We start from the raw sequence: 16,911 nt of genomic DNA on the forward strand, positions 1-16,911 counted from the left end.
AATGGATTGCTCAAGCCCAAAGGTCGAGAGCTTCGTGGGTTCCAAATAACAGGTAGGTGTGTATACAGCTACTAAAAAAAATAAAATAAAATAAAACAATAGCTTTGGGGCGTAATCCGTAGGAGGGGTGCTAAATGTGTCGATGTGGGCATCGGAAGGCTTCCGTGCAGCAGCCGCTGAAGGACAGCCTCTGCAGGCCTTTTGGGTCGCCACCGGCCTTGTCGACATGGCCGAGCCGGGTGCTGGCCTTGTCGACATGGCTGAGATGGGGTGGTTCGTCGTGGTGCTGGGCCGCGGTGAAGTGGATCGGACGGGGAGGCGGTTTGGCCGCGGCATCATTGTCGTCGCTCATGTGCCGGCAGCGTTTTTTTTTATTTTTTTTATCACCGCCGCGCGGAGGTGGATCAGGCTGGGAGGTGGTTTGGCCGTGATCTGCATATCATCTAAATATGGCTCGAAACGATAGGGTAATATTGCCCCTGTCACTTCACTCGGTTGTGAGATGTTCTCTTCTTTGAAAAGAGCTCCCGTTTCAGAAGGGACATGTTCGTGTTCCATAGTAGAGGCCACAGTGTGTTTTCAATGTCGAATGGTCGCGGTGACGTCACGGGCAGTAAATGCAGCAAATATGGCGACCATTTGGGATGTCGAATGAGACTTTCGCAACTTTGCACATGCATGACACGCTCTCCGCTCATATTTATTTTTTCGTTAAGGTTTCATGCCTAGAAAGAGTACCAGAGATGCATTATTTGCCTTGAGGATGCTAGTGGAAAAGTACAGAGAAGGTCAGAAGGAGCTACATTGTGTCTTTGTGGATCAAGAGAAAGTCTATGACAGAGTACCAAGAGAGGAACTGTGGTACTGCATGCGGAAGTCTGGCGTGGCAGAGAAGTATGTTAAAATAGTACAGGACATGTATGATGGCAGCAGAACAATGGTGAGGTGTGCCTTAGGTGTGAGAGAAGAATTTAAGGTGGAGGTGGGACTGCATCAGGGATCAGCTCTGAGCCCCTTCCTATTTGCAGTGGTCATGGATAGGCTGACAGATGAGGTTAGACTGGAATCCCCTTGGACCATGATGTTCGCAGATGATATTGTGATATGCAGTGAAAGCAGGGAGCATGCAGAGGAACAATTAGAAAGATGGAGACATGCACTGGAAAGGAATGAAAATTAGCCGAAGTAAAACAGAATATATGTGCGTGAATGAGAGAGGTGGAGGGGGAAGAGTGAGGCTACAGGGAGAAGAGATAGCGAGGGTGGAGGACTTCAAATATTTAGGGTCGACAATCCAGAGCAATGGTGAGTGTGGTAAGGAAGTGAAGAAACTGGTCCAAGCAGGTTGGAACAGCTGGCGGAAGTTGTCTGGTGTGTTATGTGACAGAAGAGTCTCTGCTAGGACGAAGGGCAAAGTTTACAAAACAGAGACGCTCGCACTGAAGAAACAAGAAGCAGAACTGGAGGTAGCAGAAATGAAGATAGAGGTTCTCGCTCGGAGTGAGCAGGTTGGATAGGATTAGAAATGAGCTCATTAGAGGGACAGCCAAAGTTGGATGTTTTGGAGATAAGATTCGAGAGAGCAGTCTTCGATGGTTTGGACATGTTCAGAGGCGAGAGAGTGAGTATTTTGGTGGAAGGGTGCTGAGGATGGAGCTGCCAGGCAAAAGAGCGAGAGGAAGACCAAAGAGAAGGTTTATGGATGTGGTGAGGGAAGACATGAGGGCAGTTGGGGTTAGAGAGGAAGATGCAGGAGATAGGCTAAGATGGAAAAAGATGACACGCTGTGGCGCCCCCTAACGGGACAAGCCAAAAGGAAAAGAAGATGTTATATGTATTTTTCATTATAATATCTATTTTAGAATGTTTATAGGGATGACACAGGCTTTAACTTAAATACACCCCCCCCCCGTTAATGTACTTAAAACACCCATATATTGACAGGGGAAAAAACGGAATGGATGAAATATTTGCTGATTTATTAAAAATAAAGTAAGTTTCTTTCGGCTTGTCCCTTTCGGGGTCGCCACAGCGTGTCATCTCAGATGAACGCACATATCGCAGAGCGAAAAGTATTCAGAAACTTTGCTGTGACACTCATATCTTTAAGTTGGGTGCTTTCCATCTTTTTTGATCATCCTTGAGATGGTTCTACTTCTTCATTGCAGTCCAGCGTTGTTTGATTATACTGATTGGACTTGATGAAAGCCACACATCTGTTTATATAAGACTTTATAGCTCATTTGTGTATGTCAGAGAACATTAAAATCATGAAAGGAACTGCCTGAAGAGCTATGAGACAGAATTGTGGGAAAGCACAGATATGGCCAAGGTTTTTAAAAAAAAAAAAACGAAAAAAAAAACTGCTGCATTTAAGGTTCCTTCGACCATAGTGGCTTCCATAATCCTTAAATGGAAGACGTTGACTAGAACCCTTCCTAGAGCTGGCAGCCTGGTCAAATTGAGCAATAGGGGGAGAAGAACCTTGGTGAGAGAGATGAAGAACTCAAAGATTACTGTGGCTGAGCTCCAGAGATGCATTCGGGGGAGATGTGGAAGTTATAGAAAGTCAACCATCATTGCAGCCCTCCACCAGTCGGGGCTTTATCGCAGAGGGGCTCAATGGAAGCCTCTCTGGAGTGTAAGACACATGAAAGCCCGCATGGAGTATGCTTGACAAAAAATAAAAAACAAACACCTGAAGGACTCCATGATGGCGAGTAAAAAAGATTCTCTATTCTGATGAGACCAAGATAGAAATTGTTGGCCTTTATGTCTAAGTGGTACGTGTGGAGAAAACCAGGCACTGGTCATTACATGTCCAATTCAGTCCCAAAAGTGATGCATGGTGGTGGCAGCATTATGATGTGGGGGTGTTTTTCATCTGAAGGGACAGGATGAATGGTTGCAATCGAAGGAAAGATGAATGCAGATAAGTACAGGCATACACTGGATGAAAACCTTCTCCAGAGTGCTTAAGACTGCAGACTGGGTCGAAGGTTCATCGTCCAACAAGACAATTCCACTAAGATCACAGCCAAAACAACAAAATGGCGGCTTAAAAACAACTCACTGACTAATCTTGAATGACCCAGCCAAACCCCAGAGTTAAACCTAATTGAGAATCTCTGGAGATACCGGGAAATGGCTGCCGAGCAAAATTCCCCATCCAACCCGACAGAACTAGAGAGGATCTGCAAGGAGGAATAGTACATCATCCCCACATCCAGGTGTGAAAATTATTCTCAAAAAGACTTGGCTGTATGAGCTCACAGGGGTTCTTCCACTTAATACTGAGAAAGGGGTCTGAATACTTCAGTTTCTTATTTTTGATAACAATGAAAAACATTTCCTCAATTTTTTTTTCTGTTAACATGGGGTGCTGTGTGTACATTATGAAAAAAAAATGAACTGTTGAATGAAATATTTTAGCAAATGGTTCCAATCTAATATTTTTTTTAATGTAAGGGTTCTTAATACTTTGTGCCCAATGTACATATGGTATCATTGGATGGGAATTCCATTAATATTACAGACCCCCCCCCCCAAAAAAAAAACAGAACAATTATTGCATTTTTAAATAAAGGAAAATATCTGAGCATTGTAACATTTTTAAAAGCGTTGGCCTCACAGTTCTGAGGACCCGGGTTCAATCCCGACCTCGCCTGGGTGGAGTTTGTATGTTCTCCAGCATGGGTTTTCTCCGAGCACTCTGGTTTCCTCCCACATCCCATAAACATGCAAATATAATTGGAGACTCTAACTTGCCCCTCGGTGTGATTGGGAGTGTGACTGTTGTCTGTCTCCATGTGCCCAGCTGGGAACCAGTTCAGGGTGTACCCCGACTCCTCCACGAGGAAAGCTGGGATAGGCTCCAGCACTCCCGTGACCCCTGTGAGGATAAACAGCTAAGAAAATGGATGGATGGAATTTCTTCCTCCCACCTGTTGTTGTGGCCCAACACCACATGGTAATCCTGCATTTTTTCATGGTGATGACCAAATCATCTAGAACCGCCAGTGACAACACATACCGTATTCGTATTCCTCATCAGACAAACATTGAGAAGGGGATTATTTTTATTTATTTTTGCAGTAAGAATTATTACTAATACTAATCTCTCAAAATATTTTGTTTCCAGGAACTCAAAGAAATTTCTTCACCCTTGTAAATAATATGTGAATTGTATGATTTAAAAGAGAGAAAATTGCCAAAAGAAAAAGGATTGCAAGGCCCAGAATGAGGAAACACAGTGGAAACAACAGCTCACTTGTATTTCAACAGAGAAAAATGATTAAAAAAGGTGTGTTTTGGGTGTGCATTTGGGAGTCAAGATAGCTTTTCAATGATTCATGGCTTGAAGTAAAAAAAAAAGTAGCACATTGCGTTTGCGCACATGACAACGTGTCATCCTATGTTTGTAAGTGAGCATCATTGAACGTGAGCAAGGAGTCAGGTTATAGAAAAGGAAACCAACGCTGTGGTTTCTTTTCAAGTGAGGTTGATACTTAGGTCTCACACTCACCAAATGACCACAACCACAACTAATAATTGATGACCCATACAAAACAAACTCCTTATCGATCAGAATTAAACATCTGTTCCTCACCATGTAAGAAAATGTCACATCAGCATCTAGGGAGTGACAAGGAGATGCACTTTTTACATTTTTTTTCATTTTTGCCTCTCTGTATGGAGAGGTACTGTACAATATGTATATGGATGCTAAAAGTGGGACTGTCATCCCTATAAACATTGTAGATATGATAGAGACCGATTATGTGGTCAGCCCCAAATTATTATTATTTTTTTTTAGTAGCTGTATACACACCTACCTGTTATTTGGAACCCACGAAGCTCTTGTCCTCTGCACCCGTGCAATCCATTTTTCACAACGAACAGGGTCTCTTTCAAACTTATGAAGGGTAATTCCATTCTCCCGAGTGTTCAAGCAATGTCCAGCAATGCAACGAGCCAGGATTTTGGCTACACGAAGGAACAACGAGCGACCTTCCCGTAGGTAAAAATAATCGAAACAAACGAGTCTACAAGGGGGCGTCACTTCCTGCTTCTTCTTGAAAACAAATCCCTGAGAGGATTTTCATGGCAGGAGTTACAAAAAGCTGTACACCTCAAAATCACATTTTGTGGTGAAAAAAACACATGGGACCATATTGGCTGTGGGTTTTTCATTAATAATATACCAAAAATTATCCATTTCATGACAGGCACCCTTTAACACTAAGCTGTTTATTGTACTGCATTCAAGTTTATCGGAACACTTCACATTTTTGTCATTTGAAATGCTTTTTGTTAGTGTCATGCTCCTGGGATCCTGCCCAGGCTGGGCGTGGCTAGCCAATTAAGTCGGCACACGCCTGCACCTTGTTTCAGCTGATTATGCCCCGTACTTATAGGACCCGGTGACGATTGGTCATCCGCCAGATTGTTGAGGTTCATGCCCCGTTCCAGCACCCTCGTATCTCTGATCGTATTCCTGTGTGTACCAACCTCCGCCTGTTCACCGACCGACCCCGTAATCCTGACTCCTTTGACACTTCTGCCTTCTTTGATCGATCTCACATGTACAGAGTCCTGCCTGCCCGCTGATCTGCTATCTGCGTCCGATGTCCTGATTACCGCTGCTATACGTGACTTCCTGCCCGATCCCCGACCTTGGATTAATAAACGTTTTTCCCGAATTACCTCTGTGTCTCCTGAGTCCTGCATTTGGGTCCACCCTCCGTTCAGATGGGTCGTGACAGAACGACCTGGCCAAAACAGGACCCAGCAGAAGAGACCCGGCGTCGCCGGGACCAACACAAGGTAGATCGACTGCCAGAGGACCAAGCCTGTCTGATCCGGGTAGGCTCCATGATGTCCTCCGCTTCAGTCACACGCCCCGCCGGCGAACTATGAATACGTCCTGACCACGACCCATCCAGCACCGCATATTCTTTTGGAAATGGATTTTTTGGACTATGAGGAGGACCTTCATTTATATGACTGGCTGCCTGACTAGGACTCAGATTACTTTGACTCGGAGTCTCTTCGCCCGATCTTAAATCGTGGTTAGTACGCTTCACCTCCCCGCGTTTCCAGCACCTGAGCGTCTTCGCCCGGTGGGTCCAAGTACACCAAACCGTTTGAGGGAACCCGCTTGGCCATCTATCCAGGTCCTCCACGGGGCGGCCATAGGAGACACCCAGGCCGGGCGCTCTCTTGTGCCTCCCGTTGCGCGGCAAATAAGACAGTCTTCATCCTCCCACTCCTCGCCGGCAACGGTGAAACCAGCAGACCCGCAGCTTCCAGCCCAGGGGGGAGAAGGGGCCGCCAAATCACAAGGTGTTCGGCCGCAAAATGCGGGCGGAGATAGAGCGGCAGAGCGGTGAATTGGCGGCTCTCACGGCCCAGGTCCAGCAAGGATTGAAGAACCAACCAAGGCACGCTGACGTTGCGACTGCTACTGACTCTCTGCTGACGCAGATTCACGCTGCAGTCGCTACGGATGCGCTACCAAGCAAGGCTCATGTCGCTGTCACAACGGATCTGCTGCCGAGACACGCCCACGTTGCTGTTTCGACGGACTCGTTAATGACTTATGTCTACGCCGCAGTTTCAACGGACTCGTTTCTGACTCATGCTCACGCGGCAGTTGGAACTGACCCGCTCCCGAGACACGCCCACATAGCAGTTTCAACTGACTCTCTACCTACTCTCGTTCACTGTGGGAACGGATTCGTCACCGCGCCACGCCCACGTTGCTGTATCAACGAATGCACTGCAAGCTCACGTGACAGTGGAAACAGATCCGCCGCCTTGTCATGCTCACATCAAGGTGACGACAGGCTTCCGGGCGGCCGACAAAGGAGAAGGATGGGATTTACTATCAAAGATGGTCCTGCCAGAGCGTCCGCAACATGTGTTTTCCCAAAGAATAGGATTCAGAAATGTAGTGCAGAGGGCTTGAGTTCCGAGGATGGAGGGAATTCCGATAAAGATGAGGCGAGCTATGTTCCTCCTGTTACGAGGGGGAGGACGTTATCATCCCCGTTGCTCCAGGCTGTCCCCAATAATGCTGTAGTGCCAAGCCAAACACCACGGGAGCAACAACGCAGTGATGTGCCACGTGTGGGGGTTCCGCAGCCGCCTCATGTTCCCGTCAAGGAGGAGGTGGTGATGGCGCCGCCGCCTTCTCACGTTCCCGTCCAGGAGGAGGAGACGGTGGCAATGGCGCCGCCGCCTTTTCACGTTCCCGTCCAGGAGGCGGTGACGCCGCAGCCTTCTCACGTTCCTGTCCAGGAGGAGGTGGTGATGTCGCCGCCGCCCCACGTTGCCGGCCAGGAGGGGGTGATGATGCCGCCGTCGCCTCACGTTGCCGTCCAGGAGGCGGTGGTGATGTCGCCGTCGCCTCACGTTGCCGTCCAGGAGGCGGTGGTGATGTCGCCGTCGCCTCACGTTGCCGTCCAGGAGGCGGTGGTGATGTCGCCACCGCCTCACGTTGCCGTCCAGGAGGGGGTGGTGATGCCGCCGCCACCTCACGTTGCTGTCCAGGAGGAGGTGACGGTTCCCCGGCCGCCTCACGTTCCGGTACAGGAGTACCAGCGGCTTTGGTCTTCCTCTCACTCTTTTGCCTGGCAGCTCCATCCTCAGCACCTTTCTAGCAATATACTCTCTCTCACCTCTGAACATGTCCAAACCATCGAAGTCTGCTCTTTCTCTCACCTTGTGTCCAAAACATCCAACTTTGGCTGTCCCTCTAATGAGCTCATTTCTAATCCGATCCAACCTGTTCACACCAAGCGAGAACCTCAGTATCTTGATTTCTGCTCCCTCAAGTTCTGCTACCTTTTGTTTCTTCAGGGCCACTGTCTCTAACCTGTACATCATGGCTGGCCTCACCACCGCTTTATAAATTTTGCCCTTCATTCTGGCCGATACTCTTCTGTCACATAGAACACCAGACACCTTCCGCCAACTGTTCCACCCCACTTGGACCAGTTTCTTCACTCCCTTACTACACTGTCCATTGCTCTGTATTGTTGACCCCAAGTATTTGAAGTTGTCCACCTTTGCTATCTCTTCTCCCCGGAGCTTCACTCTTCCTCCTCTGTCACTCTCATTCACACACATATTCTGTTTTACTATGGCCAATCTTCATTCCTCTCCTTTCCAGTGCGTACCTCCATCTTTCTAGTTATTAGTATATGGCATTCAATTTGGTTTAGCTCTTACAGGGTTCAGAATTAACTGGTAAAAACGGAGTGAATTGGCTCAACACTGTCAGTTGAAGCTCGGCCTTCAAAGCGTCAACATCTCCAAACCTGCTGCGTTCTGTTTCAATTGACCTGAAGAAGGGTCAGAGAGCCGAAACATTGTCAGGCATGCATTATTGATGACCAGTCAAAGCGATTGATCGACTATTGATCTATTTTTTTTTATTACCGATTTTGGATTTTTACATTTTTTTGTTGCCTTTTTCAACACTGTTTATTTTTTTTCCATCTAAAAACCATTCATTTTGCACTAAAATACTATTCCAAAAAAATACTTTTTCAGCATAGATATAATTGATATTTAAAATGTCATTCGTAAATAAATAATTACTTTAAGAAATACATACAAAATGGGCAGAGACAGGGATGAGAAAGAGTGCACCCTTGTCCAGTATGGACAACGTTGTTGAAGAGCAGAGAGGTGGAAGGGACGATGGGGAACGTCGGGGGAAGGACCGTGCAAATTACTCCGGATCCTGGGACCGGTACTTTGTGTAGACAAATTCCAGTAGAGGGCATACTCTGACTCCTTTGCCTCACCCTAACCCTAACCTACACTTACTTGTTCCACATCCGTCTCTATCCCTACCCCTTACCCAAATCCTAACCATAACCACATTCTGTCCTATCCTGACCCTGATTCCACTTACCTGTTCTGCATTCCCTGTCACCATCCCTAGTCCTTACCCAAATCCTAACCAAAACCTTAATCCACCACCCATCCATTTATTTATTTAATTAAATAATTTAATAAAGTAGCAAATGCCGCATGGTGGTAAAAGCTTTAACTTAGGTAGAAGGCAGGAACAACTAATTTGGTCTATTGGCAAATTTTCTAAATTCCGAAAGCATAGTCACTAAAAAGAACAACCTAATTAGAAGGAAACGAAACAAAAACATTCTAGCAGACAAAACATCATCACAGACATACACAACGTCCAAAAGGACCACACTGACAACTGACAGACTTCACTGAGAGTAAGCTGCACTTGAGGAAGGCACACTCATGCCGAAATGTTGCGTCAAGAGCCAGGGTTCATACTCAGTCTGACCCAAAAAAATTAAGGGATTTTTAGGGGCATTCTTAGGGGCTGACACGAAAAATTTAGGGCCGACACGGAAAAAAATTTGGGCTGACACAAAAAATTTAGGGCCATCGTGGGAAATCAAGAGTAAGGAAAAAAGACTCACCCAATGGTGCCATCAACCGTTCTTGGTTCATCAAATGTTCCAGTACCTCAGTACCTGTGACAGTGATCACCTGTCGCCCCTTGTGGTAGTTCTCATTGATATGACCATTGTCAATGTCTTCACATAACAGTCTACAGAAAAACAGATTTTAACTACAATTGAAACTATATGCACAAATGTCTTCTACTGATGTCTGTCTCAGCACCCCAACTCTAGCTCCTTGAGCCTATCCAGTGTCTCCTCTATTTGTTGCTGCAGAGGTGCCAAAGTGGCTCTCTTGTCCTTTGCTCTGCCTCTGAGTGCATTGGCCTCGGTGATAAACCTCAGATTCCTCTTTTCTTCCGCCACCTCACACAGCCTGTCAGCCTTCTCAATAAGCGTAGATATGTCAGTCTCTATTCTGGCTTTTTGGCTTTGAGCCAGTAGAGATGAAAAGTGGGCAGCGATGCCAAATGTAGCCAGGTACGAAGTCTTCCTTTCCCCACAGTGGTAGTTTTTAGCAATGTCACTGTCTGGGAACATGACTGCAAACACTTTCGAATTATTTTCACAAGATTTGTAACTGTAACGGTTGCAGATCACTTTTAAAGTCCACACGATCTCTGCCTTTAACGAGTCCGTCTTCTTGTATTGAACTACGTTCATAAAGCCTGACTTCTGGCTGGTTGAAGTCGATGAATGGACAACTGTAGGTGCACATGCACTGCCAGTACCACTGCCTGAAGTTGATGCTTCACTATACTATGATATTTTAGAAAGATTCATACCAACAGAAGATGAGAGAGTCTTCACCAAATCAGCGTGTCTCCTGTTTTTCCGGTGCGACTCCAGCGCTTTGACCCCCATCTTTTCAAGCTGGTAACTCTGCTTGCACAGAGGGCAGTAAAACGTGCCTATCTTTTGGATCTCAACGAACCCAGCTCCCGAACTCCTTACTTTTAACCCAAGCATATTGAAAAATGCACTTCCCCATGATACAAGTTGGATCGATGAAAGAACTAGGCTACGTCGTAACGAAGACGAAGTGAAATGCTTACTCATGGAAACAAACAATGGAATATCGACAAGATGGCGACTAGTTGTCAACACGGTGACTTCCGTTGACAATTTCTGGCTGTTTTGGACGCCAGATGGATCGCTATTTTTTTTTTTTTTAAAATAAAAGATAATTTTTTTTAGGGAGAATTTTGGCGGTAGAGGTCCTCCCTTTGATTTTTTTTAAATTTAAGGCCTTTTTAGGGGCTTCACCGGTTTTCGCAGATTTTTAAGGACTTTCAGGAGCCCTAAATGCACCTTCGAAAATTTAGGGTTTTTTTTAGGGGCCGCGTGCGAACCCTGAGAGCTTACTCGACTTTTTCAATGTTTTTAATTGGCAGTTTTCTAAAGTAGGGGGTTGGTGGAATTAATTGGATTTCAAAAATGGTAGGAGCTTGGCACGTAAATTTTATTTATTGAACAGCACTTAATTTTAATTAGATTTATTTAGGGAGTGAAAACAAAACATTGGGACAACATTTTCGGGAATCTGTTGGGAGGACAACTCAAAGCAGAAGGACAGTGCACATTTACCTTCTCCACATCTGGACTAACACTCCAGGGAGAAGGACTCTGACCCTCTCGCCTAACCCCACACTACCCCTTCTCCTAGGTCGCCTTCCCCAGACCCTTCCCTTAACTTGGGTCCACTTAACTGAAGCTCTAACCCTAGTTACTTAACCTGCAACCCTAGCCTTGGTTATGCCGCGATCCATTCTCAATCCATGCCTTATTTTCTCTATCACCTTTCCCTAAACACTGATCCTAAACCGAAGTCCACTTACCTTTTTCCCCAAACACCCTTTCCCACCTAAACCTAAATTTCCTGTCTATATTGTCTGCCATTTCAAAATGGGACGTCAAAGAGAGAAGACGTCTTCTGGTGAGTAAGTGCGCTTGAAAAAGGCTCCAAGATTCGAAATGTCGCGCAACTGTAAGCTTACTCCTTTTTTATTTTAATCCATTCATGGGCAGAATGGCAATTTTTTGCTTTATTGAGATAAACTTCTCCTAACAGGCCACAATCAAGGAAATAAGACTTCTTTTTCGTTTATGCTTAAGTTATATGATAACTTTACTAATTTATTATCTTGTCCCAAGAATGGCGCTCCCCGCGACAGGCTACTTGGGTTTTCTTAGTCGATCGTCCCAAAAATAGGACATTGCTCATTAAAAGGATATATTTTTCAAGGGGAAAAAAAAGGAGGATATAATGCGTGAAAATCATGATGTCCCAAAAATGGGACGCTGCCCATGAATGGGTTAATTGGCTATGTATAAATTCGGAGGTTGGTTGGAACTAAATTGATAACTAAACTGGAAGGAGGAAGGCACACATAATTTCGGTTTATTGAACACATCTAAACTCTAAACTAATTAAATAATTAATTCGCTTCCCCGGGTTTAATGTACAATGTTGAAGGGGTGGGTTCATTTAGTTAGGACTTTCACGAGTTCAAAGAGGGCCCGTGCACCTTCCCTCTCAGTCTCATGATTCCGATCATGGTTGAGTTGGGTACCCCATACTCTCGAAACACCCAGTACACAGAACTACCCATTGACAGGGTTGAAGGCCTTCTCTAAGTCCACGAAACAGATGTAGACAAGCTCCAATGCACCCTTGAGGACCCTGCTGAGTGTGGAGACCAGGTCCACTGTTCCAGAGCCACGACAAACAACATTGCTCCTTTTGAATCAGACATTCAACATCCCGACGGATCCTCCTCTCCAGCACCCCTGAATAGATCTTACCAGGGAGGCTGAGGAGTCCCCTGTATTTGGAACACTTCTTAAAAAGGGGGACCAGGACCCCACTCTGATAATCGAGAGGCATTGTCCCCAATGTCCACGCAATGTTAGAGGCGTATCAACCAGGACTGCCCCACAACATCCAGAGCCTTTAGGAAGTCCAGGCGAATCTCATCCACCCCCGAGGCTTTGGCACTAAGGAGCTTTTTAACCACCTCAGTGACCTCAAACAACAGAGATCGGAGAGCTCGCCTCAGAGAACCCAGTCTTTGGCTGCTCGTGGGAAGGTGTGTCGGTGGAATTGAAGATGTCTTCGACATATTCTCCCCATCAACTCACAACGTCCCAGGTCTGGGTCAGCAGCTCCCCATCCTCACTACACACAGTGCATTGCTTTCCCCTCACGAGACAACAAGTGGTGGACCACAATTTCCTCAAACCTGTCGAGAAGTCTTTCTCCAGGGCCTCACCTAACTCCTCCAATTCTCGAATTTTTGTTTCAGTGATCACCAAAGCTGTATTTGGCTTGGCCAGCCAGTACCCATCATCAGCAGACCCTCTCAATATCTTTGGGCCTGCTACGTCAAACAGGCATCTTCTCCCAACATTGAAGCCAACTCACCGCCACATGGTGATCAGTTGACAGCTCTGTCACTCTCCTCACCCGAGTGTCCAGGACATGCAGTCACAAGTCCGATGACACAACCATAAAGGGTCATCGAATTGGGAACTAGGGTGTCCTGGTGCCAAGTGGTCATGTAGACACCCTTATGCTTGACATGGCGTTTGTTGTGGACAATCCGTGATAAGAACACTGCTTGTATTGTGATCTGCGTTCTTTCCAATCATGCCTTTCCAGGTCTCACTGTCATTGCGCATGAGTCCAAAAAAATTTACATTATGTAAACTTATGAGCACAAGGGTATATATTTAGTCATATGTACCACTGACATACTAGAATGAAAGAGTAGGCTACACCTTTTTCACCTCTGGGTGGCGATGGCATATTGGAATGAAAGTGTACAGCTATTTTCATAACCACTAGATAATGGCATACATTAAAAAAAAAGACCCCCCCCCATAACCATGTATAATGCGCAAAAGTGGTATTTGGGGGGGGGGGTAAATGCACATTATGAGAAATTATACTAAATTTCAAGTTTCTTATTAACTTGATTATTTCTATTGAGTAAGAAAACCTGTAAAAATTAAAATTTATGTTTTCATTTTTACAGCTACAACATGCAATTTTTCCACCAAATGTCAACATAAATTGAGAAATAGTTGTATTCTCAAACTTTATTTGGTTATCACTATTTTACATCCATATAGCCATCCGTTCTCTGAACCGCTTATCCTCACGAGGGTTGCAGGAGTGCTATCCCAGCTATCTCTGGGCAGGAGGCGGGTTACACCCTAGACTGGTTACCAGGCAATCGCAGTGCACATAGAAAAAGCAAGCATTTACACTCACAATCCCACTTAAGGCAATTTACAGTTCCTTACGGAGCCCCAGACATGATGTGGAATAAAAAAAGATCCTAGTTCGTGCGCACAAAATAGTTACAACCTGCACACAAAGTAATTACTTAGTGTGCATTATTATGTTTAAATCTTGTATACATCCACCGGTAACGGTTCTCCCTTCCAGAGCTTTGCAGTTGATGTACAACAAAATCGATCCAAGCGTCCAAGTAACCTGGCTCCCATCATTCCATTTTAATGTCTCTCGGTAACATTGGTTCCTTGCGATGGCAAACAATTCAGGATGTCTTTATAGCTCATCCCCAGCCTAAAATATATTTGTATCATTCTATCCCTGTCCATCGTGTAGTGTACAAGATTTAGCGTCACCTGAGCTTCGACCTTCGAAAGAAGATGCAATCGATTTCTGAACCTTCATGTCCCATATAGAACCGCCGGTACTTCGTGCAAACCATATAACTATTTTGGGAGCACAAACTACTACTTGGTGGACACAAAATAATTATGTGCACACCAAGCACTAGAGCGTGCGCACAAAGTAGCAATTAATGCTTACCAAAGTTTTTTTTCCCCTCCATGTCCGGGTCTCTGGAGTTTGTAACTGATGCATGGTTTTGGAATATGGGAGAAAACCCAGAGTACCCGGAGAAAACATGGAGAACATGCAAACTTCACACAGGCAGGGCTGGGATTCAAACCACAGAACTTAAGAGCTGCGAGGCTAACGTTTTAACAAGAGGTTAGTGCTACCCTCACTTATTTCCATGACTTTCAATTTCAAATTTAAATGCTTGTTAGAAAAAATACAGTAATTACCTATGAAATTTAGGGATAGTTGTAAGTAAATATTATATAGTTATATATTTTCACACTGATAATTGCTTTCTGAAAGAAACTGTGTAAATGTATGGTTTTCCCCAGAGAACAGAACATATACAGTTGGCACAGGTCCTCCTTGAATTCCTGTCGACTCAGTTTACGCAGGGTCATTCTGAGCATATGAGGAATTTCTTGTACATTTCTTCTTTCAAAACATGACCATGACAAACAAACGACAGGCAAAGTTCATCTAAATAAAAATTATTTATTTGTCATTAATATTATTATCATTCTAGCTAGAGAGAGTCCACCATGCCACTTTCAAAACTGGAGTAGTGCTAAGACATTTGTCTGTCAGGGTAAAAGATGGCAAGGAGAGCGGAGAGACAGGTGGATGGATGTATGAGACTGGAGGGGGTGATGGTGGCTTGTACAGGGTCACTCTCCTGTCCATCTTCCATGCTGATGCAAACAAATAGGTGGGATGATATAAAGGAAGAATGGAGGCATGGGGAGGGAATTTTTCTTTAAAAGTGTTTTGTCCTTGTAACATGAGATTGAGATGGGAGGACTCAGGGAGTGAGCAGCTTCAAGCTCACTGGTCAGGCTGCTGGAAAGGACACCAGAACAGGCCAATCACAGATTGATACAGGAGGAGGGTGTATGTATACCTGCTTGCACGTGTGTGTGTGTGTGTGTGTGTGTGTGTGTGTGTGCGCACATAACTGTGAGTTTGTAACTGGTCAGTTACTTTGATCCATTGTTACTGTACACTTGTCAAAGTTACTGTCACAACCGTGGACAAAGTTGAGGTAACAAACATCCTTCTTCTTTTGACTTTCTGCAGAGAAAGATGAGAAAGGAGGGGTGGGACTATTAGAGAACAATTCAATTATGTTTTTTTTGTCTCCAAAAGGTCTTTTTAATAAGAGGACCCAGTCTTCAAGTTTTCTCATTACACATATGATGGCTCAGGTATTTCGCAACTTTGACAAAAGAAGGGAACAGACGTCTTGGTGAAAACGGAGCTTTTGACAAGAAATGTGGTAAATATAAAAAGCACTCAATTATACATTCATAGAAAAGAAGGCCATATACAATAGGTTCTCGTGAATAAGGAACATTAAACCCTGCCCGCCCCAAAAAAAAATCTTCAAAGGTTAGTGTGTAATATACATATGTATAGTAAACTAGAAAATTGTGAGACAGTGAAAAGGTATAAGAGTAAAGGCGTTTTTTTTTTTTTAGGAGTGGGGCATTTTTGGGGGTGTGCATTATATTTGGGAACTTATTATACAGGAAGATTTACAGTATATTAGGCCAATTGCTACCGCAACACTGCAACATAGTATCATTTTGCCTTACTATGGCTCATTGACCTGTCCAAAGAATTACTAAAATGTTAAAAGTAGACATGCAATAAACGCAAACAAGCAATCACAATGTAAACTTTCGAGGTAAATCAATATTAATAATGGTTAAAAAAAAACGAGAATAAAGCAAGAATAACCTACAGGTAAACTATATTTTGAAAATGAGGCAATTAAAATGTATGTCGGTAACATCATAAATCAAGGACTAGCATTGGGTATCGAGAATCGAGAAACGATTGAAACCCAGACCAACATTTTGGTTCTCCCGGAATCGTTCAAATTTGCACATCTTAGTCGCCAATTTCAATGCCTCCAGTCCGCTGAGCCCAAATAAGTGGCAAATGAATACACACAATGACTTAATTGAGATTATACAGAATTGTGCAAAGGAGGCTTTCACAATGAGTCTCCTGCGCTCTCTCCCACTCAGAGCTTCAGCCTAAATTACGCGCAACTTCAATTAAATTGTTAAATTGGGTGTCTGGTACAAAATTCACACAAATGTTGTCTCACAGTATCAGAAACACTAACCTTGTGCCTCGATGGTGGGGAAGCAAAGTAATCAAATGTTTTATAGTATTTGGTTCCATTTATTACTCCTTTTCTTGCCATATATAAATACCTGAAAAGTGGTGCGTACAATATGATTCGGTCCCTTTACTTTCAGTGCAGCACACTCACTCCAGAACTTCAGTGAGGATCTCTGAATGACCCAATGTTGACTGATGATGATAAATAGAATCCACCTGTGTGTAATAAAGTCTCCGTAAAAATGCACCTGCTCTGTGATAAGTCTCAGGGTTCTGTTTAAACTGCAGAGAGCACCATGAAGACCAAGGAACACATCAAGCAGGTCCGAGATACTGTTGTGGAAAAGTTTAAAGGGAATGGAAGGACCGCAATGCATCTTTTTGCTAATATTATACAGTTTCTATGCTGAATAGGAATCTTAAATCCGTTATGAAGGAAAAGTTTTTATTTTT

At 44.4% G+C, this 16,911-nt stretch overlaps 1 protein-coding gene across 4 annotated transcripts in view; it reads right to left on the minus strand.

Annotated features, from left to right (window-relative positions):
- Nucleotides 1-14,800: 14,800 nt before the first annotated feature.
- The window catches only part of csnk2a2b (casein kinase 2, alpha prime polypeptide b), a 35,196-nt gene continuing 33,085 nt past the window's right edge, over nucleotides 14,801-16,911 (minus strand). For 2 of the 4 annotated variants that reach the window (XM_061822343.1, XM_061822344.1), the window contains exon 12: nucleotides 14,801-15,396. The gene's annotated coding sequence lies outside the window, so the exon portion shown is untranslated. The remainder of the gene's footprint in view (nucleotides 15,397-16,911) is intronic. The other 2 variants (XR_009795336.1, XR_009795335.1) reach the window with 2 other exon arrangements.

This window comes from Syngnathoides biaculeatus, chromosome 6 (genome assembly GCF_019802595.1).
Source record: "Syngnathoides biaculeatus isolate LvHL_M chromosome 6, ASM1980259v1, whole genome shotgun sequence".
NCBI lineage: Eukaryota > Metazoa > Chordata > Actinopteri > Syngnathiformes > Syngnathidae > Syngnathoides > Syngnathoides biaculeatus.